This window comes from Carettochelys insculpta, chromosome 4 (assembly GCF_033958435.1).
Source record: "Carettochelys insculpta isolate YL-2023 chromosome 4, ASM3395843v1, whole genome shotgun sequence".
NCBI lineage: Eukaryota > Metazoa > Chordata > Testudines > Carettochelyidae > Carettochelys > Carettochelys insculpta.
The window spans coordinates 59,634,599-59,657,504 of record NC_134140.1 but is presented as its reverse complement, the minus strand read 5'-3'; the positions used below and the strand labels follow the sequence as shown (position 1 = coordinate 59,657,504).

At 49.2% G+C, this 22,906-nt stretch overlaps 1 long non-coding RNA gene across 1 annotated transcript in view; it reads left to right on the top strand.

Moving 5' to 3' along the window:
• Nucleotides 1-4,195: 4,195 nt before the first annotated feature.
• The window catches only part of LOC142012542 (uncharacterized), a 62,684-nt gene continuing 43,973 nt past the window's right edge, over nt 4,196-22,906 (top strand). The window contains exon 1 of the long non-coding RNA XR_012645390.1: nt 4,196-4,279. This is a non-coding gene — a long non-coding RNA (uncharacterized LOC142012542). The remainder of the gene's footprint in view (nt 4,280-22,906) is intronic.

The following is a 22,906-nucleotide window of genomic DNA, read 5'->3' as shown; positions in this document are numbered from 1 at the left end:
TAAAACAGGGAAGTCCCTTGCTGATCTCTGGATTTTATCTTGTTTGCACAGAAAATAATTTTGTCCTTTAACAGAACTGTGCTATGATAGTTGCATTCATTACCTTTAACACAAAAGTAATTTTCCTCTTAAATCGCCATAATCAGTTTTTCCTGAAGGTTGGGTGGTGGCTGCTCGTTTTGCTTTGTTTTTGGGCATCTGGTTGGTCTCTCAAACTATTTGCTCCTGTAAATTATTATGAATGATAAATACCCTAAGGTCCCAACCTCTCATTGTGCTGGTTAAACATAGAACAAAAGACGTCTCTGTACCAAAGAGCTTAAAATCTTAAGGCCAGGTTTGCACTAGGCAGTTCGGTTGACATAAGCGGCTGTGCCTCAGCCTACCCGTGGAAGTGTCTTCACTTAAAATTGTCTCCTGCCAGTGCGAGTTCCTCTTTACACTGATGTAGTAATATCGCCTCCCTGAGTGGTGAAGAGTCATAGTCACTGTAGTTAGTTTGACACTGTGCCCATGTCGACATTCTGTTGCTTAAATCAAAAGTGACTGGCTTTCAGGAGCTGCCCTACAATGCCCCATACTACCAAGACAGAGGTGCGGAGGGGAAAAGAGTGAAGACAGCTGGGGAGTCAAGAATGAAGTGAGAAAAGAGAAGAGAGGGCCGTGGAAAATATTTGAAATACAAAGCAAACTTCTCCTGAATTGCCTTATATACTGTTCTAATTATGGAAACAGTTGCTTTTTGTGTCGTTGGCTCTTTGCCATTTTATACACGTCCCCACCAAAATGTGACATTCCTCAGCCAAGTTTGAACAATAAGTCAGCTCTTGTCTGGTCTGGTGTCTAGGTGACCTCAGTTACGTAACTGTAACAGTCTTGGCATGCTAATGTACTTCTAATGCAAATGTGAGCGCACAGGGAAGACAGTCTGAGATCTTCAATGTGCTGGACATTTTTGCAGTGCTGGATGCCAAAGTAATTATTATTGCTGTTTTTTTAATGCAGGCTAAATTGTTTTCATACATTCTCAAGCAGTAACTGTTGCGGAAAGAAATCCTGGCTTAGATTCTTGGCTGGTGTGAATTAATGCACTGCTGATTTGGATCAGCTGAGAATCTGGCCCATCAACCATAATAATTCAGGGTAACCTTAGCACTTTCTCATGTTTTATTTCCATGTAACGCTGTTGGAAGATCTTGGTGCTGTATACATATTTGTATTGAATCAGCATCCAGAAAGACAACCTCCCCACACTTGTTTGTTGTTTCTATTGTTTTTGCCTCCGGAATCCCAGTCAGGATCGCACCTCAGTGCGCCACATACAATGCAAACCTAGAGGGAGACATTGCTAGTCCTTCCCAACTAGGATAGTGACCGACTTACCTTCCCTCAAATATCTCCATCATCCATTAAGATTTTCCTACCTCCTCAGGGAAAGTCCCTGGAACTAGAGGTGCTTCTGTTGCAGCATAAAAATACTGTGATAACTAGCCATATTTCTGTAATTTTCAAAGAAGCTCAAAATAAAAATGATGGAACTGGAGGTGAGGAGAGGCTAACAGAAGGCGAGTAAGAGCAATGCCATTGTCCAATGCATTAAACATTTAAACAAAATAGGAAATTGAAATCAGCAACAAAGTAAAGGTGCTCTTCTCAACAAAAGCCACATACTTGGGGCAATGTTAGTGAAAATCTGGTGTAAAGTCCTGGCCCCATGCAAACGAGTCAGAGTTTCACCATCGGCTTCCAAGGTATCAGGATTTCACCATAGGCAGTGTTTTTGCTGTAAGCTGAGTGCTTGTGAGAGATTCAAATTCCTCTTGCTGGTGCACTTCCACACTGGCCTTGGGGCACATAAAATTTATTCCACATCTGGATGGAAACAAATTAGAGAGAACCCTGGGCATAGGTCCTGTAGATTCATAGATCAAATAAACTCTAAGCCAGCAACGAGCTTGGGTTTATCTTGATAGGATGGTCTCGGCTTCCTCTGCTCACATGAGGTGGAACTAAAGGGACTTACTTGATCTTGTAAAATTTATTTAAACAAACGGAAAGTGGTAACTTGGGAGATCAGCTCCAACCAGATAGTGCCAACAGTGTCACCTAGTTGGGAATCAGTTGCTGCATCGTTATAAATTCAGATTTTGAGGAGTTAATTATTTTTACTTATTTTTGAGTTTTATATAAGGTCACAGTGAGTCTGAGCCTCCTACAGACAATAAGACGACAAGATTCCTGCCCCCTCCCCATTCTAATTTAAAGAGATGACATTCAGATGAAGGGTAGGGGAAGCACCAGAAAATGAAGCAGGTGAGCAGCGAATTTTACATCTATAGTGGTTTATAATGAACATTCCACAGTTTTTGTTTGGCTTTGAAAAGAATTAATCTTATCACCTGTCTCTTTAACACTTGTTTTAGAGGAGACTAAGGCTAATAGACTTCCTGGAAAAAGTGTCTTAAGGGATTTATAGCAAGCATTCTCTGTGGTTACAGATTGGCACATTGCAGGATCTCGGCCTTCTGCCAGATATACATTTGAAAAGAGTCTATGCCACAGCTCATCAGGCTTCAGCTTTCCTATCCATTCTCTTTCCATGTGTGTGAGTATATGCATATAAGAAAAAATATATATTGAATGGTCCATAATTCTGTTTGCCATTAATGTACAAAACAGAAACTTACTGTGCTTTCCGTTCTTGTTTGGGAATGGTTATTATAGAACAGATTATTCTGAGACATTTGTTCTTGCTGGCTTCTTGTGGATGACTCCCATAAGCATTAGTGAGTCATACACATACATCTAGCAGATGACATTGCTGTATAAATCCCATGCAGTGAGCTGGAGGTGGGGAAGAGAGCTTACTCTGACCCTCAACTGAGAACCAGAGACTGCCGAGTTGTAAGTCTTTCTGTGGCTTTAGTTGTGGCCTTGGTAGGTCTACACAGCAAAGTTATTTCAAAATAACTGCAAGCGTCTATAGAATGCAACCGCAATTTTGAAAAAGTGGATGTTTTATTTTGAAACTGGTAAATCTGATTGCCTGAGGAATAGCAGCTATTTGAAATAAGCCGTAGTGGCTGTGGCCCCACTAGCCCCCCTCCTTTCAGAAAGGGCATGTTAATGAGGGATTTCAGCAGATGCTAATGAGGGATTGACAGGAATATGCAGCAATATTCCAAAATGCAAATATCCCATTTGGTTTTAGGAAGCAGGGGCTTTTGAAATCATGGGGTCCTTTCGAAAGGCCCCTGGTTACAGAGGTGGCGTGCTTTTCGAAATTGGCACTTTTTGAAATTGCGCACAGGCACCATCATGCTAATGAGGTGCTGTATATTCATGTCAGTGCCTCATTAGCATCTTTGGAAATCCCTTATTAACATACTTCTCCCAAAAAGGGGGCTGGTGTTGCCACAGCCAGTGTGGCCAATGACTCTATTTCAAAATAGGCTCTATTGCATGTAGATGCTCTATTTCAAAATAGTTGAGCACTATGTTGATATGCATTTTGTGTGTAGCTGCACTATTTTGAAATAAGCTATTCTGAAAAATCTCTTCTGGAACAGCTTATGTCAAAATAATGCTTCTGTATAGATACAGCCTAAGACACCGGACCTCTCTTCCTGCAGCCATATTGCAAGGTCTTAGGCCTTTGTCCACAGCCATATTAAGAGAGCAGGAGCCGTAAATGAAAAACCAGAATGTCACATTTCTCACATTTTGTCTAAATTATATTAAAATAATGTGATATTGGCAATGTTATCCTAATAGCATCCACCATCACTTGGTAAAGATACAGATCTTAAGATGGTTAAAGATTTGTCTGATGGCATTCTGTTTGGCAAGAAATCACTTCAATATTTCTGGTTGTTAAATTCCCATTTGTTTTGTCTTTTTGGCCCCCACTTGTGTGTGCGTCTCTTGCCTTTAATTATTTTTGTCAGTTGTATAATTAGTGTTGCTGGGTGTAAATCAACCTTGGGGGTGGGTTATGGTTGGTTAAAGAATTGTTTTACAATGTGGTAGAACTGGTTAGAAAATTGTTAGTAATATTTTAGGAAAATGATTGGTTATGGTACAGCTAAGCAAGACTCAAGTTTCACTATATCAACTGGACTTCAAAAGAAAGTTTGTGGAAACCAGCTCCAGGACACAGCCCCACGATCAGACCTGCCAGACCTCAACGCTTTGCCAATACCACCCTGAAGAAGCTGGAGTACTCCAGAAGACCTGATTCTGACTGATCAGCAGGAAAAGTTCTGCTTTTTGGAGAGCGGTGAGCATTGTATGCATCACACGTGCATCCTGTTTCGGAGTCTGTTAAATAGAGATTAAGTAGGATATTACTATGAAAGGCTCTTTCACTGGTAAAAGGCCCTACAAACCAACAAAAGATTAAGTCCTTTGTCCACAGAGCATGAGTATTTGCTGTGAGTGTAACAGAATTTCATGCAGGTAGCACTTCCCTTTTTAGCTGTACAATAGAAAGAAATATTTACCTCAGAAGCTCATTGTGGGAGCAAATTAATATTCACCGTGATATGTATATTTGTGCTGAGTAAGGCATTATGAATTTCTTAAGAGCAAACAAAGAGCTCTCAAGTACCATCACTGCCAGCCCCTGCAATCTCAGAAAACTGGTCATGTGAGATACACCCACTTCATCCCAGCAGAGGCTGGTGGCATTTAAAAGCTAGGAGGGAAAACTGACACACTAAGGCGCACTCAGGACCAGCTAATAATAGCGTGACAGTACACCTGGCTCAAAATAGGGTAAGCAAAGCACTGCCCACCCTGAGCAGCCTTCCCAGCCTCAGCCTCATGCAATTTTTAAAGCCAGCCTTGTATAGGCACATGAGCTTCCCAGCGTAACATGGGGAGGGGGGGTTTGCGGGACACGTACATTGGCTTTTCAGATCTGTAACAGCCAACCTGAGAGGAGGGGGCTTGCTATAAGCAGAGGAGAAAAAAATTAAAAACTACCAAAGAGACTTAGGAGCCTTTAGGAGCTCTGAGCACCCTATGAGCAGGAAGGGACTGCTGCTTTCAGACCTACCATCTACTAGGGTTTTCTGCATATACTGCTCTCTTGCAGAGCCTTTTGTAGGTCCACAGGAAAAACTACTGTCAAGCTGTTTGCATTTCCCATTCTGATTGTCCACCTCTTTTACTTCTCTGCCTCCTGGGGACAGGCAGCCAGTGAGTCCTACTGCATACAAGAATAGGGTGACCATCCGTCCTGTTTTGGCTGGGACAGTCCTGTATTTCAGGCACCACAAAGGCGTCCCGACTTATTCTAACAAAAGGGCTAATTGTGCCGTATTCACTTCTCCTGCTGAGCGGCTCTTCCCCCAGGTCAGGGCAGTCACAGCTGCAAGTACCAGGGGCCAGCCAGAGAGCATGTGCAGCAGGTACTGACCAGCCAGGTGTGCAGGCAGCAGCAGGAGAGGATCCATCAGGGGCCGTGCCGTAGGGTAAGGGAGGATATGTTGGGCAGATGGTCGGGGTAGTGTGTCCTCCACAATCCTTTTTGCTGTCCCTCCAGCTAGGGAGACACCCCCCATGTACACAAGACAGGGCTTGCAGCCGCATCCCTGGCTCCCTGTGGCTTGGGGAAGCCAGGAACCTCAGCCCTGAGGCTGCATCCCTGTTCCCGGTGTCACGCAGCTTGGGGAAGTCAGGAGTCACCCCCCAGGGCTGTAACCCTGTTCCTGGTGCCTCGTGGCGTGGGACAGCCAGGGAGCACCCCACGCATGGCTCTGGAGCGCCCACAGGGCAAATGCCGCTGGCGTTTGGGAGCTCCCCTGCAGGATGGCAGCCCCACTTGCTGTCAACACAGGGCAGGCAGGGATGTCCTCTGCAGCAAGGAGGCAGCCAGTTCCCAGCACCCCGCAGCATGGAACAGCTAGGGTGCCCCTCGATGTTGGGCAGCTGCAGAGGAGCTCTCCCATCCTCCTCCGCGGGGCAACCAGGGAGCCCCCACTGCTTGGGGCAGCAACCCCTGAGCCAGCCCCTTTCTCTGCCAGGCGGTATTCCTGGTGCCCCATGGCTGGGGCGGCTGCCTCCACAGTCAGGGAGGACACCCATGGGGCTACAGCCCTCATGCCTGGGGTCCCCTGGCTACACTGGAAAGCTGCAACCCCTATGCCCAGGGCCACCACTGCAAGGCAGAAGCCCCCCTGCCCAGTGCCTCACTGCAGGGCAACAGCTGGGAGTGGCAGGGCTAAATCCTGCATTTCCCTTGTGCTCCCTGTGGAGGAGAAGCCTCTGGAGCCCATCGGACAGAGTCAAGGACAGATTAACCTCCTGTGAGCCTGGAGTCCAAACATTTATGTGGGCCTTTAGGGGGACAATGGACCGACAGGCAGGCCCTGCTAATGAGCAGTAACCATCTACTTGTCAATAAACATTTTTAATTTTTTTTTTTACCTATTAGTTATACAAATGTAGTACGTCTTTTTTTAATGGGTGTTAAGTAAATGATGTTATTTCAAACGTTTGCACGGCATAGGGCTGATTGATTTTTCCATTGAACTCGCTGAACTCTGAGCAATTTTACCAGGTGTCCTGTATTTGGCATAGGGAAATATGGTCACTTTGTACATGAAGGACAGCAAAGTGTAGTGAGCTGAGCTCTCCTCTGCCTTGGTCTCACCCTAGTGTGAATGGAGTCCTGAGAGCCCAGAACCTGCCTGGGAGCAGGTGCTCCCAACTTCCTCTGCAGCTCCTTCACTGGGTCCTCCTGCCCATAGCCCACTAAGGCCCCAAGGGAGGGAGGCCCCAGCAGGCTTGAGGTTGGGAGGAAGCTTCTTCTACTACCTCCTCCTGCTCCCAGGTCTGAGAGGGTGGAGAGGGAGGGGGTACAGCAGCTGGAGGCAGCAGGGAGACAAGATTGCAGGCTCAGCTGAGGAGCCTGCAGGAAGGTGGGGATGTACCTGTGGCACTGGGCAGCAGACTCAGGTGAGGGTGCAGAACTGTGAAGTGGCAGAGGAGAAGAAAGGAAATCTCTGGTTCCTTCCTTATTTCCTCCATTTCTGCCTCAGAAATGCTGTCACCTCTTTCCCCCAGACCCACTCTTCTCCCCACTCAGACACTGCCATTTTTTTCTACCTAGGCCCTATGTTGTTTTTCTGAAGGAAAAAAAACTGAAGGAGGATGAAGGGCTGGGGAGAGCAGTGGTATCCCCCCGCTCCCACCCCAAGGCAGGGCCATCCCATGGGGAGGGCGGGGCCCCATGCAATATCCCACAGACCCTGCCCCTCCCCTGCATGGCCAACTTACCTGCTCACCACATGGCAAGGGAGGGGAGTTGGAAGTTCCTGCACTGGCCCTGCCCTGGTGTGCAGTTCTGGCAAGAGCTGGCTTAAGCGGTGGCAAAAACCAACGGGGAGCTATTTAAAGAGCTGGCAGAGACCCAGGTTGGAATTGGACAGTACCTGTAAGAAATGTGAAGTTGCTTTCAACCCTGTGGAGCACTTTAATATGGTTCTGTGAAAATGTAAGCAAGTGGGAGGGCCAGCAGAATATTTACTCAAACACAGTTCCTTGTTCAGTATACAAAGGATATGACTTTGAGAGTCATGATCATGTATGTTCGCATGTGAAAGATTAATGGAATGAATGTAAACTCCGGAAAATGTAACTTAAATTAGTGATCTTTTCACATGTTACAAGTTCAATAAGCACTACATGTGATAAACAGTTCACTGCTGTTAGTTTACTCAGTTCTTCTCCGCTGAGAGAAGAGGGAAGAAGGCACGTCAATGAGTGGGATATTTCCTTTTATCCTCTTTTCAATTTCCTTTTTTATTCCTCTCTTCTTTGACGCCTGATATCCCCTGCTCTCATACTACTACCACTTAAACCCTTGCATTCCAAGTGGAGTATAGGTCATCTGCAAATGTCCTCCACTTCACTCTGTCTTGGGACAAAACTTCTAGCTGACTTCAGGAGTACCTGTCGTTGTCCTTCAATCTCAGGAGATCATCTCCATGTTGTATGAGGTCTTCCTCTTTTGTGTATCCTTACAGGTTCCATTTGAGAGCTTGATGGACTATGCTGGAGGATGGTTTTCTGAGAGTGTGGCCTAGCCATTCCCACTTTCTTCTCTTAATTTGAATATTAATTAGTTCTTGTCCTGCTCTGTTCCAAAGCTCCACATTTGTGACGAAGTCTTGCCGTTTGATATGAAGGATGTACCTCAGGCATCTGTTTATGAATGTCTGTATCTTGTGATTTGAAGATTTTTTTTTTAGTACGCCAGACTTTTTAGTCTCGAATCCATACAAGAGCGCACTCTCCACCTTTTGTGGTGAAGATCCCCAGTTTCATCTTTGCAGATATTATTTGTGAACTCCATATGGGATGGAGAGTCTTGAATGCAGCTGTTGCTTTCCCTATCCTGGCATTGATATCCTTGTCTGTTCGTCCCTCTCTGCTCCACATCTTCCAGGTCATCCCCTCCCAGTGTGGTGATGGTGGTGTTGGACTGGTTGATCCTCATTGTCTTGGTCTTCACCTTGTTAATGCTCAGTCCAGTCACCTGAGGCAGTTTTGTCTAGTGTTGTGACCTTTTCTTCCATGCTTTCATGTTGTTGTGAAAGGAGGGTGACATCATCAGCAAAATCAGCATCCTCTAGTTATTTGCAAAGTGTCCACTGAATGCCTGTCTGTTGTCTTGTTCATAATCCAGTCCAAGAACAGGAAAGGTGACAATAGGCACCCTTGTCGCACTCCTGAGAGTATGCTGAAGGATTCTGTCAAGGCACAATTGTGAACAACTTCATATATCATATCTCACAGAGCTAGAAGGGATGTTGAGAAGTCATTGAGAGCAGTTCCCTGCCCTCTTGCCAGGGCCAAGCTCCATCCCTGACAGATCTGGCTTTTTGAAAATATTCGTCCAGACCTCTAAAGAGCAACCTCAAGGACTGAGCTCACAACTTGGGATTTACAAGGCCAATGCTCAAACCACTGAGCTATCCCTCCCGCACTTGGCAGTTAGTATGTTGAACAGCTCAGGTTAATAATTTTGGACAGGATGCCATTGTGTTGCAGCAGTTTCCAGAAAGTGTCTCTGTCAATGCTTTCGAAGGCTTATTCAAAGTCTTTGAAGGTTATGTACAGGGGGGTAGGGATGAATTCCATTCAAGCGATTGTTCTGTGATCACTCTGAGACTTGCTATTTGGTCACATCAGGATGTCCCACATTTTCCCAAGTAGGTTATACATCTCGTTGACTGATGTCTCGCTACCTACTTTGATTGCTTCTCAGGTGCCTTCTGCTTTTCAGATGGACAGTGAGTTTTCTGGTTTTCCCTTTTATAGGTCTGCTGCTGTTAATTTGCAGAGATGTGTTTGCAGGCGGTAACTCGTGAGGTGCCATGTGGACAGGGTGATTTAGTAGCTCTTCAAAGTGTACCTTCCATCTACTGAGCTGCTCATTTGAGTCTATTATTACACGCCCCTCCTTACGCTGTCTTGGCTGATCCGCTGTACGCCGTGACAGCTAGTTCTTTTTTTCCCATTTTACAGCCTTTTAACTTCTTTGTTGGCTTCTGAATACAGTCCCTGAGCTTCCACCTTGGCTGCTCTTGTTTTGCTGTTGTTGACGGCTGCTTTTCTGTCCTTTCGTTCATTTTCCTCAGAGCTTCTGCTGTGATCTATTCTTTGTGACACCTTGTCCTCTTTCTCAATGTTTTATCACAGGTCTCTTTCCAGGCTGTTTTGTTGTGTTCCCAGATTTGTTCCATGGTAGCATCTTTTGGGATGAGGTTCGTCAGAGTGCAGATCTGTTGGGCAGTTCGACTTTGAAACCGGCTCTTGTCTCTGTCTTTCAGCTGCTCCGTGCTGAGTCTTAGTCCCGGCTTGGGCACTTTTGTGGTGTACTTCTTGAATTTGAACTTGTTTTGTCATGAGCAGATGGTGGTCTGAACCTACATCTGCTTCTCTTCTAGTGTGGATATCCTGCGTAGATCTTATGAAAGAACTGCTGATACAGATGTGATTGATCTGGTTTTCTGACTGGTGGTCCAGTTAAACCCACATGAACTTATGGATGTTTCTGTGTGGAAAAGCACTACCACCTAACACCAGTCTCTTGAAGGAACAAAAGTCACTGAAGCACTCTCCATTTTCATTCACATTGCCTAGGCTGCCTTTTCCCATGGTCTGCTCTCTGCCTGTTTTTATGCTTCTGATTTTCACATTGAAGTTGCCCATCAAAATCAACACATTCTTCTTTGCTTTCTGGTTCACCGCACTTTGTAGTTTCTCAAAGAAGTCTGTTTTACATTCCTCAGCTGCTTCGTTGGTTGGTGCCTAATTCTGAACAATTAGTACTTTTTGCACTTTGGTATAGAATCTCGCTGTGATGCTGCTGCTGTCCTCTCTATTAAAACGCCAGATGCCTCTCCTGATAACATCAAGCCCACGCCTTCTGTGTGTGACGTGCCCTCTTCTTCATGCCCTGAGTAGATGAGGGTTTCACCTGTTGCCAGGTGTAGCTGCCCAGATTGTCTCCATCTGGTTGCACACAAGCCCAAAACTGCAAGCTTGTACTGTTTCATCTCTGCTGCAGTCTGTGCTGTTTCCCACATACCAAACTGGGTGGCTGTCCTGGGTGAGAGAAGGGTCATCTGTGGGGCAGCTTCCTTTCAACTTTCTCTACTGTGCTTCATACTCAATCTGTGCAGATTGCCAACTCCTCCCAAGCCTTGCGTAGTTGTAGGGTTCTTTGTAGATGTTCCTGTAACTTTTTTTTTTTTATTGGATAGTGTTAACCCTAAGCCAATCCCTTTTACCTGGGGAGAGGTGATCCAAATTTGTCTGGTCTCTACCCTTTAACCTCTCCAGTTTGGATGACTCCTCCAGGAGCTGTAGCTCCCGCTGCCATAGCTCTCCAGGTCCTTCAGGTACACAGTCCACCTCCCCACAACAAGGAATGGACCATAAAGTGGTCCTGCTCTGATACTCCATCAATATTGCTTGATTCTGCTATATATCATACAATCCTGTATGAATTACGTCTCCAGCTTGAAGTTTTCACCCTCCCCCAAACAGAGTTTGCCATAACAGGGGCCAAATAAACGGGGAAAATATGTGACCCAAGGGGATTGTGGGAGCATCTGAGAGGATTTCCTGTTGGGAAGGAAAAATTGCTACGAGACACTGAACCGCTGGTGACCATAAAAAATGAAAGCAACAAATCATCTCTTGAAAAATGGTCATATATTTCTCTCTGATTTCAGTAGCATTCAGCAGTCATGATTCATTACGAATGCTGCCTCCATTCTAATTAAGATTCCGTATATCACCTCTTCTCCCTCACTTGTAATTAGATGGAGGGGGTGATAACGATGCATAGTTGTAGAACTGCTTCCTAAACAAGCAGGAGCATCTTTTCAACTATACCTCACAGTGTATTCTTACAGTCTAGTCCCATTATCATCATGTACTGGATGTTCCCATCTTTTGTATTCTTGAATGTACTAAATTATTAGAGACAGTCCTGAACCAAAACACCCTGAGTTTTGGGAGTAGAGGGGGCGGATCAGAAAGTGATTCAAATCAGATTGAAAACACAAAAGCGTGAAATTTCTCGAAAACAAGTTTTCTGAAACAAAATGCTGGGGCTTGAAGCTGTCCGCCTTGTTAGCAGCTCCTTAAAACACAGTATTGAAACTGGATAGTCTTTCCATGGGCTTCAGTGGTTTTAGATCAGACCCCAAAATCCTAGTGTCCTAGTAACTATTTGAGGAGTGGGCAAAATTTAAAACGAAGGTAATCGCTGATGGTTCCAATTTCCTGGACAGGAACATGTTGGAACAGTGTTTGGACATCACACTGACCACCTCTGAGCTCTAAAGGGCTTGAAGTCTGGTTCCATATCAAAATTCTGTGGTGTGGGTCTTATCTTCCTAGAATATTCAGGTGTATTTTCCAAAACCTGTAGAGTGTATATTAAAGCACCTTCCCCCAACCTCAATGCACTTTGTCTTTATCACTTCATTAATGCTCTGGATGATAATACAAGTATGTTAGTGTGCCGCCTTGGCTCATTTCGTACTTTTAGCTTCACGCTCAACAACATACATGAGCTTTTCCTTTGTATCTCTTTCTCCACATGCTCTTACAAGTCACCAGCCCATTTTGGAAGACAATTTATAAATACCTCCAGCTTTGTTTACTTGGGTAGGTGTCAGACTGTTGCACTCTGCCATAATTTCTGTTACCTTTAATTTTTCAGTAAGGGTGCTAAATGTTTCTTTTCTGTTTCCTAGCAAACTCTTAATGTGCTGCTCTGGTTTAGTTTGAAGCACAAGAGTAATCCTAAGGGAAGCCGGAAGAGGGAGTTCCAAGTCAGGAAATAATGAGACAGAGCATTAGATCATTAAACACAGAGGTCTTTTGCCTTTGTCCTTAGCTAATACAGTGTGATCCCTTCATAATTTTTTTTTTAAATCGGCATAGGAGAGTCCTCATTATTCTTTATCTTATTAGGCAAAAATTAAAATCAGTCCAAAACCCTGCTCTGTGTTAAAAAGAAATAAAAAGTGGTGAGGGAATGGGGTTAGTAAAGCGTTACAGCTCCCTTTGCTACTAGATCACCAGTTCAAATCTATCCTAGGGCAGAAGTAGCTGTTACCAGCTGAAGGCAGTCACTGGACTGTGAGAAATGAGCTGGTGGTCTCAGTCTAGTTTGCTCAGGCCAGGTGACCCCAGCTCCATAGCACATGACAAAATTGACACTATTTGGTATAGTCACTTTCTCCCAGAGGGCAATAGTGGGATGAAAATGGAAGCGGAGTTACCCTCTCGCTCCCTCCAGCCCTGGTTTGAGGCATGTTGTCAGAGCAATGTGGGGAAGCTGACAAAGTCAGTGCTCTTGTAGCTGTCATTATACGACTTTAGTTTCCAGGGCTGTCAACCTGACATCCTTCACTAACACAATATGAGCTCAAAAAGAGAGACCATGAGAGAAAAAGAAAAGGCAAAAGAGATGCATTAACTCCATAGAATTCATGGAAACAACATGGAGGATGTTTTTATATTTAGACTCTTTAAACAGAGTGCAAGTGAAAATGATCCATTTAATGGGGGAGAGGAGACTAAGACAAAGTCACTGCTTCCGTTTCAAAGAAAAACCTCTGAAGACTTCACAAAACTGTTAGGCAGAAAGGAAGCTCTAGTACTGCTGAGAGCCAGACTCAACTTTTATCATTTTTATTCATTGTATGATGGTATATCATTCCTTAGTTTACTTCATCTCATAGAAAATGCTGGTTTAGTATAAGACATTGCTGGAACCTCAGTACTTGTTTAGTTTTTGTCTTTAAAACAAGCCGAATTAATCGGTCTCATTTTTCTTGAAGATTTTCCAGTGGTTGACTTACAACTTGTACATACCTTTCCTAATGTGTGTTCTCAGCTGTGGCTCTGTACTTTGAGGTTTTACTTTTTGTAGCCTTTTGATTTTCTGAGCCATTAATATATAAAATGGAAAGTGGATAAAGTACCGAGAGGTTTCTACTTCCAAATTCTTTATACCTTTGCAACACTGTTTCTCCAGGTTCCTTCTATTTTTCTTGAACCATTAGAGAAACTCGTAACTAAGGGGAAAAATTATTCCTTCTCGACCAGTTTTGATTTATTTTTCTGTTTTACTAGGCTTGTATGAGGCAGCTTTAGCTGTGTACTATTAATTGTCAACAAAATATCTTATCCCGTTAGGAAAGCCATAAACATGTTATAAAAGCTGTGGTATTTGTATGGCTTTTGGGCATTCAACACTATAGTCAAGGCATGACTAATCAACATTCTAGTCATTATTACCAGGAGTTTGGAATGTGTTATTTAGGGCCTGTGCTTAATAGCTGGTGGAATTAAGTGGACAGTAGGAAACCATGAAATTTCTAACACATTTTTCAGCTTTGGTTTAAGGTGTGCAGAAATTGGAGAAGGTCCAGAGACAAGCAACAAGAATGAGTAAAGGTCTAGACAACATGAGCTATAAGGGAAGACTGAAAGAACTGACCTTTAGTTTAGAAAAGAGAGGACTTAGAGGGGACATGATAGTGCTTTTCAAGTACCTTAAAGAGGGTTACAAGGTAGAGAGAGAAAAATTGTTCTCCATAGCTGTGTCTACACGTGCACACTACTTCGAAGTAGCGGCACTAACTTCGAAATAGCGCCCGTCACGGCTATATGTGTCGGGCGCTATTTCGAAGTTAACATCGACGTTAGGCGGCGAGACGTCGAAGCCACTAACCCCATGAGGGGGTGGGAATAGCGCCCTACTTCGACGTTCAACGTCGAAGTAGGGACCGTGTAGTCGTTGCGCGTCCCGCAACATCGAAATTGCGGGGTCCTCTATGGCGGCCATCAGCTGGGGGGTTGAGAGATGCTCTCTCTCCAGCCCCTCAGCTCAATGGTGGCCGCGTGGAGCGGCCTCTTAAAGGTCCCCTCCCCCTCCCTTTCTGTGCAGGAAGCTGAGAGAGCATGCAGGCGGCAGCCCAGACACGCGGCCAGCCTGCATGCTCTTGAGCAGCCCCAACAACCCCCAACCAACCTCATGGCCGCACGGCAGCCCCCCAAGGGGAGCCAGGGCAGCAAGCGGCAGCAGGGCCCCTCCTGGACGGAGGCTGAGCTGCGGGACCTGCTGGGGCTCTGGAGCGAGGAGGAGGTGCTCCAGGTAATGGGGAGCAAGAGGCAGAATGCGGATGCGTTCGCTCGGCTGGCCGAGGGCCTGGCAGCCCGGGGTCACCCTGCCCGCACTCTAGACCATGTCCGGAATAAAGTGAAGGAGCTGCGTCAGGGTTACGCCCAGGCCCGGGGTGCGGCCGGCCGATCTGGGGCTGCCCCCGTCACTTGCCCCTTTTACAGGGAGCTCAGGGACATCCTGGGCCCCCAGCACACCTCCTCTCCTCCGGCCACTCTTGATACCTCAGCTGAGGAGCCCCAGAAGGCCCCGGAGCTGGAGTCCGCCCCAGAGGTAAGCCCCGCACCCCGGGGACCCCCCCTGGAGCCCACCCCCCGGGGCATCGCAGCAGGAGGAGGAGGAGGAGGGGTACTCCTCCTCCGCTGAGACGGGGGCTGCACATCGTCCTCCCCTCCCGGAGCAGCAGCCGGGCGTCCGCCCCCCGGGTGTCCCCCGACCGTGGGAGTGGACCTACAGGTATGTACCCCCCTGGTGTACACCCCTGGGGTTGAGGAGCGGGGGTAATAGATATGGTCAGGGCCCTCCACATGCCCAGATGGCCATGGCCCCAAGGACAGCAGGGGCATGTCCCTCACAGGAGGGCATCAGCCCCTGCCCCCCCCAGCACAACAGTGCCATGCCCCATCCCCGGGGCAGGGGGGAGCACAACCTCTAGGGTCCCCCGGGAGGAGGGGGTGGGACACTCCGCAGCAGCAGCAGCCGCAGCAGCATGTGATGGAGTGGGGTGAGTGCAAATGCGAGACTCAGGCTAGATATGAGCAGCAAGCTGAATATTTCCCAGGGGCAAAGGATGATCCTGGGACTACAACTGGCAGGTGACACCCCTGCCCTGAACAAAGAGGTGGGAGGAGCCAAGCTGGCTTTGAATCGGTGGGGCTGCAGGTAGAGGCTAGGGGAAGGGAGAGCTGGAAGGCAGCCAGCCTGAGGAGGGGGAAAGCTACACCCTAGAGGGGCACCCCTTGGGGTCTTCTACCCAGGACGGGTTGGAAGGACTGTCTCTGACTGCTGTACTGTCGCTTCTGGGAGAAACTGGGCATCTGTGGCCTAAGAAACCTCCTGTCATACCTGCTGAGTGAAGTGAGAGTCACTCCCGCCAGGGGATGGGGTGTAGTGCAGGGGGACCCATGAACCCCATCACAGCAGCATCTCCCGGGGACGGGGATGGGGAACCTGCAGCACAGGGCTGGGGGGACAAAGGCCCCGGCTTGGGGCCCACACTAATGCCTGTCTCCACTCTTCTTCCCCCGCTCCTGTGTTCCGCAGCTGCACCATCGGAAGGACCGGAGAGCGCCGGCGAGGCTTCAGTGGTCCCGGAATCCCCTCCGGGGCCATCGCTCCAGGCCAGCCCCTCGGCAGAGCAATGACCGGCCCCACGGCGGGCAAGATGGCGGACCCCACAACACCACACAGCGGCGACAGACCCCCAGCTGCTGGCCATCCATTGTTGGCAGCTGGAGGTCGCGGAGCAGCATCTGCGGGTGGAGCAACGCCGCCTCCACCTGCAGGAGCGGGCGCTGGCCTGGCTCCAAGAGGCATGGGGGGCCTACATGGAGATATTCAACCGTCTCGTGGACTACCTGGCCCCCCATGCCGCACCGGCTGCCGCAGTGCCCGCCCTGCCCGCTCCACGCGCCGCGCCACCCGCTGCTCCGCTCGTCGTGACGCCGTCGCCCCGCCACCCGCCACCGAGGGCCGGACCGCCGAGGGACACCTGGGGCCAGCTGAGAGTCGCCGGACGTATCTTCCGGTCCGCCCGGCCCCCAGCCAGCCCCGGACAGGGCTGCGGCCGAGGCAGGGCTCCTGGCCGCCCACCCCCAGTGCCGGACTTTAGGGGTGTGGGGCCCAGGACGTGGCCCCCCCCTTTGTATATAGTTAATTTCCACAAAATGACTATGATGGACAGTTTCATTTATATTTGTGCCCCCCTTTGCCCCGTCCCCCCCCCATGTAAATAGTTCTCCCCTTCCTTATCATACCTGGTTTTCTTTTTATTGAACAACAGACCCATATTATTATATGCAAACTTTTTATTATTATTGTTTCATTTGTACAGATTACTTTTGTTAAAGATGTCTTGTATATAGTTTGTTCTTGTTTTAATTATAGTTACAAAAAAACAGTTCTAAAAGAAAAACCAGTTTAATTTTAGCCACAAGTGCGTGCTGTCATTTGTACAGGAGAAGTGTGGGGGGGTGCTGTTGGGAGCTCCGTGGTGTGGGCGTAGGGGCAGGGAGTGTTGTGGAGGAAGTGGGGGGGGCGCAGTGGGGGGCCTGGCAGAGTTCACCCCGCGGCCTCCTCGAAGTGGGCCCGCAGGGCCTCCCGGACCCGGGTCTCTTCGGGGTCCACCTGGCGACTGGGGGCAGCGGGTGGCTGCACGTCACCCCTGCCGGCTTCCACAGCCCAGCCCTGAAAAAAGGTCTCCCCCTTGCTCTCCACCAAATTGTGCAGGGTGCAGCAGGCACCCACAATCTGGGGGATGTTGTTGGGGCCTGCATCCAGGCAGGTCAGGAGACATCTCCAGCGCCCTTTGAGGCGGCCAAATGAGCGCTCCACCACCTGGCGCGCGTGGTTCAGGCGCTGGTTGAAGCGCTCCTGGCTAGCAGAGAGATGCCCCGTGTACGGGTGCATGAGCCAGGGCCGGAGGGGTAGGCCGCATCTGCGATGACGCAGAGGGGCATGGTGGTGTCCCCCACAGGGATCTCCCGCTGGGGGATGTAGGTCCCCGCCTCCAGCCGGCGGCACAGGCCTGAGTTCCGGAAAACCCAGGCGTCGTGGGTGCTGCCAGGCCATCCCACATAAATGTCCTGGAAACTGCCCCGGCTGTCCACCAAGGCCTGGAGGACCACTGAGTGGTAGCCCTTGCGGTTGATGTATCGTCCCCCACTGTGTTGCGGGGCGGGGATGGGGATGTGAGTCCCATCCAGAGCCCCGAAGCAATTGGGGAAGCCCAGCGTGGCAAAGCCCGCGATGGTGGCATCTGGGTCCCCCAGCCTCACGAGCCTGTGGAGGAGCATGGCGTTGATGGCACACACACGACCTGCAGGGAAAGCACATGGGAGAGCACCAATGAAGGGTGAGCAGGGTGTGCGTGGCCCTGCCCTGCCCTGCCAGGGCCCCCCTGCCCTCCCCCCCCGTGGGTCCTCTTACCTCCATAAGGACAGCCCCGACGGTGGCCTTGCCAACGCCAAACTGCTGGCTCACGGATCGGTAGCTGTCTGGAGTGGCCAGCTTCCAGACAGCGATGCCGACCCGTTTCTCCACTGGGAGGGCACGCCGCATGGCGGTGTCCTGGTGCCTGAGTGCGGGGGTGAGCCACTGGCACAGCTCCATAAATGTCTGCCGGCTCATCCTGAAGCTCCTGAGCCAGTGGTCGTCGTCCCACTCCTCAAGCACCAGCCGCTCCCACCAGTCAGTGCTGGTGGGGTAGCTCCACAGGCGGCGGCGTGTGAGGCGGGGGGGGGTTGGGGTGCTGCAGGGTTGGGGGTTGAGCCCTGCTCCCTTGGGGGCCGCTCCTCCTCCGGTGTGGCAAGGAGGTGCTCAGCTGCCTCCCGCATGGCATGGATCAGGGCAAGCCCTGCTCCTGCCAGGAGGGCTGGGTGGACCTCTGGCGGCTGCTGCTGCTGCTGGGGGTCCATGCCTGCGTCGCCCGAGGTCTGTGTGCCTATGGCTCTTCAGACCGCGTGTTGTGCAGGCTGTGTGTGTCTGGGAGGGGCCCTTTAAGGGAGTGACTAGCTGTTGCCCCGGAAGCGCTAGTCCACCCTGTGACCCTGTCTGCAGCTGTGCCTGGCATCCCTATTTCGATGTGTGCTACTTTGGCGTGTAGACGTTCTCTCGCTGTGCCTATTTCGATGTGGTGCTGCGCAACGTCAAAGTTGAACATCGACGTTGCCAGCCCCGGAGGACGTGTAGACGTTATTCGATGTCGCTACATCGAAATAAGCTACTTCGAAGTAGGCTTCACGTGTAGCTGTAGCCCTTGACATCTAAGGATAGGACTAGGAGCAATAGGCTTAAACGGCAGCAAGGGAGATTTAGATTAGACATTAGGGAAAACTTATTAACTGTCACGGTGGTTAAACGCTGGAATAAGTTACCTAGGGTGGTTGTGGAATTTCCGTCACTGGAGTTAGACAGACACCTATCAGGGATGATCTAGACAATGCTTGGTCTTGCCAAGAGGGCAGGGAACTGGACTCAATGACCTCTCAAGGTCCCTTCCAGTCCTAGTGTTCTATGTTTCTATGATCTTTGTATGAAAATATACTAACTTTCACCTTTTTACAGTAGCTTGTATCTGTTAATTACAAAGTGCTACACATGTTAGCTAAGCTTCATGACATCACTGTCTATTAGAGGAAGTGTGTAAAATAATGCAAAGCCCAGCTAACAGCTAGGAGGGATAAACTGGAGAGGAAATAATGCTGACTGAGACCTTAGCATGACAGAGTGCAGCAAATTAGACAAACATTTGAAATATGTGAACATAGGAAAAGTCGAATGCAATTTTGGGATGCATAGGTAGAGATGTTTCAGAGGAGAGATCACAGCAGGCCTTCTCCTTATTGCTCTTTTGTGACGACACCTGGAATGGCGTATTCATTTCTGGGCCCTTCATTAAAAGATAGTAATAGAGAAGTAGCCTTGTTAGTCTGTATTCTATTAAAACAAAACAGCAGTCATGTAGCACATTTAAGACTAACAAAATAATTTATTAGGTGATGGGCTTTCAAGAGACAGACCCACTTCTTCAAATCCGAAGAAGTGGGCCTGTCTCACAAAAGCTCGTCACCCAATAAATTATTTTGTCAGTCTTAAATGTGCTACATGACTGCTGTTTTTTTCATTAAAAGATAGTTATAGACAAAGTGGAAAGAGATCAAAGAAGAAGAACAAAAACAGTGAGATGGATTGGTCAACCAATAGGTGAGTGAAGAGAGATTTTAAAAATTTGCCTTTTCTCCACGGGGGAAAAATCATATAATTAGTTACTGTGATTAGTTAGCTTTACTGGTTTTCAGTAGATAGCTCAAGAGTAGATCGTTAACTCTCATGATAAGGAGAAGCTAAGGAGGTGGAAGTCTCCATAAGGTGGTTTTTGCAGTTTTTCTCAAGTTATTTTGTCACATGAGTGAGGCTGGTTTCCCTGTGGGATGAGCCAAGTGTCTGTGCTCCTAGCCTCATATAATCTTTATAAGGGTGCTGTGCTTCTGTGCCTGCCCTGTGCTTCCACAGCTGCTACTCCAAGCTCCTCATCCCATCCCACGTTGACTTCCTTTTTAAAGGGGCTCCACATTGTGTAGAGAATGCATGTCCAAGATAACACTGTCTAGAGTGTATTTGAACATCAGAGCCACCACACTGGGTCAAAACAAAGGTCCATCTAGCCCAGTATTCTGTCTTCTGAGAGTGGCCAGGTGCCCCAGAAAGATGAACCAAACAAATAACAGTCCTGTGATCCATCCATCACCCATTCCCAGCTTCTGAAAAACCAGAACCTATGGATGCTATACATGCCTATCCTGGATAATAGCCACCGATGGACCTACCATCCTTAAAGTTATCTAATTCTTTCTGTGAGCCCTGTTATAGTCTTGGCCTTAACAACATCCTCTGGAAAGGAGTTCCACAGGTTGACTGTGTGTTATGTGAAAAGTATTTCCTTGTTGTTGTTGTTTTTTGTTTCTGTTGTATTTTAAATCTGCTACCTAGTAATTTAATTTCTTCTTCGAGTGTCCCCGTGGGTGCTCCACCATAGGTGACGGCTTGGCCGGCGCCGCAGATCGGATCTTCCAAGCAGTTTCTGCCGGACCGCGCATGCGCCGGTACGCGCCGCTCCCTGGCGCGCTCCTGGCCATGTGCGCGATCCGGTCCCCGCCAGTTCCTCTCAACCGCCGTCGGCTGCAGACGGAATCCGACTAGGCTAAAGCCACATAGCGTATTCAACGACTTTATTTGTTTTTCTCTTTAAAGTTTTTCAGTTCTTAGGATACCATAAGTAACCGGTTGTTATTTTGCAAAAAAAAAAAAAAAAAACAAACAACAAACAAGCTACGGAGGGACAGCTCAAGCCAGTCCCAGTAACCAGCGCCGGAGGCCGGGAGCTAGGGCCATCAGCCCTCCTGCGGAGGCAGGCCATCGGACGGGGAAACAGCACAAAGAAGTGCTAAGTACCCACAAGCAAACTCAAAGACTCACCAACAATGTCCGCCTCAGGCTTTAAAAAATGTGAGTCCTGCCGAGAGGCGATGCCAGTGTCCGATGGGCACAGTCTATGCATAAGGTGCCTGGGGGAGTCCCATGTGGCACAAAAATGCGCCTTCTGTGCAAAGTTAACGACCAGAGCACGGAGAGACAGGGAGATGAGAATTAAACTGCTGCTTCTTGACAAGGCCCTCCAGCCAGACGTGCCGGAGCGGCCGCAGCAGGAGGGACCCTCCGGGGCCCTTAGAAGGAAAGCTGCCTCCCTCACTCCATCTGCGCAAAAACGGAGGAAAGTTTCTCCAACCCGATCCCTGCCGGCAGTAACAGTGAGCGGGACGGGAGGAGCGAGCAGCCCCCAGCCGCAGCAACAGCTGATCGGCGGCGGCACGGAGAGCCACGTGGAAGCGGCTCAGCCTCCGATCATCAGCCAGCCGCCCCGCACCGCAGGCAGGGCGGCGGCTAAGCAAGCGCCGGTACCAGCGGCACCGCAGACAGCGGCACCGATCCCCGGGGAACCGGCGGTGCAGGGCGCGCAGGCACGTAGCCTGCAGGCGCACAAGGACTCCGCACGTGTGGCACCGCCCTCGAGCGTGCCTAGCACGGTGCCGACGGGGCCGGGATCCCCCGCCCATCAGGGGGCGGAGTTACCTCCTCAAGGGAGGGGGAAGGCTGCACACAAGAGGAGGCATTGCAGCCCCTCTCCAGACAGGGCTGTGGAGCTCTTCTCTCACAGCCCTCCGCTCATGTTGCAGACTCCAACCAGAAGGCAGGGGCCCCCCCTAGCCTACCCGGAGCCCCCTTCTCCTTTCCTGCAATCAGCCTCCCCATGGCTGGCACCCCCCTCGCCCTTCCTGGGATTTGAATCGCTGGACTATTATGCAAAATCGCTCTCTCCAGTGTCTCGACAATCCCCCTCTCCCAGACACACAGGGTACGTGCAAAGGGAGTGGTCAAGGTCACCTTCCCAGGAACAGTGCCTATACTACCATGGTCGTCCCCTCCACGCGGGGCATGGACACCATCGGCAATCTACCAGGGGGAGATCCCCACATATTACCTCGTACCCCCGAGGGCAATCGCGATCGGGGACGGAGACTCAAGCATCCCAGGGGGGGCTGGCCGTGGACCCACGAGATTTTCCCTCGCAAACCTCCAGCGAGAGGGCGCACCATCACCATCAAGAACCGGAAGGGTCCAAAGAAATGTACCCCAGCGGTTCCTCGTTTTCCTCCCCGGATGAGGCCACGGCTTTAGGGGACGTCCATCCCAAGGACGATCTCAAACAGTTTCAGGAGCTGTTTAAGAGGGTAGCTTTCACGCAAGGCATCCAGACAGCACAAGTGCAAGAGAAACATCATAAGCTCCTTAAAAATTTGAGCTCCCCGGCCTCCTCCAGAGTAGCAATCCCGCTTGATGAAGCGATCTTGGAGTCCGCCACTACCATATGGCAGACCCCGGCAACTATTCCGCCTGTCCAAAAGAGAGCGGATAAGAAATACTTCGTGCCGGCGAAGGGCATGGAGTTCTTGTTTAGCCACCCCCAGCCAAACTCCTTGGTGGTGGAGTCCTCGCAGCAAAGATTAAAAACATCTCAATTTAAAACAGGGGGAATGGACAGAGATGCCAAGAAGCTAGAGCTGTTCGGCAGAAAGGTCTACTCCTCCTCCACTTTAACCTTGCGAATGGCAAATTATGCAGCGCACTTGGCGAACCATAATTTCGACAACTATGCCAGATTAACTTCCCTCATGGACTCGCTTCCAGAGGACAAAAAGCCGGTCCTCAAGGCCATAGTGCAAGAGGGCTACGCGGCTGCGAGGATGGAAGTTCAGATTGCTTTGGACGTTGCGGACACGGCAGCACGTTCCACAGCAACTGCAGTGGTGATGCGACGGGAGTCCTGGCTCCAGACCTCGGGCATACCGAGAGATCTGCAGGCGAAGATAATCGACCTTCCCTTCGACTTGCAGAAGCTGTTTGCTG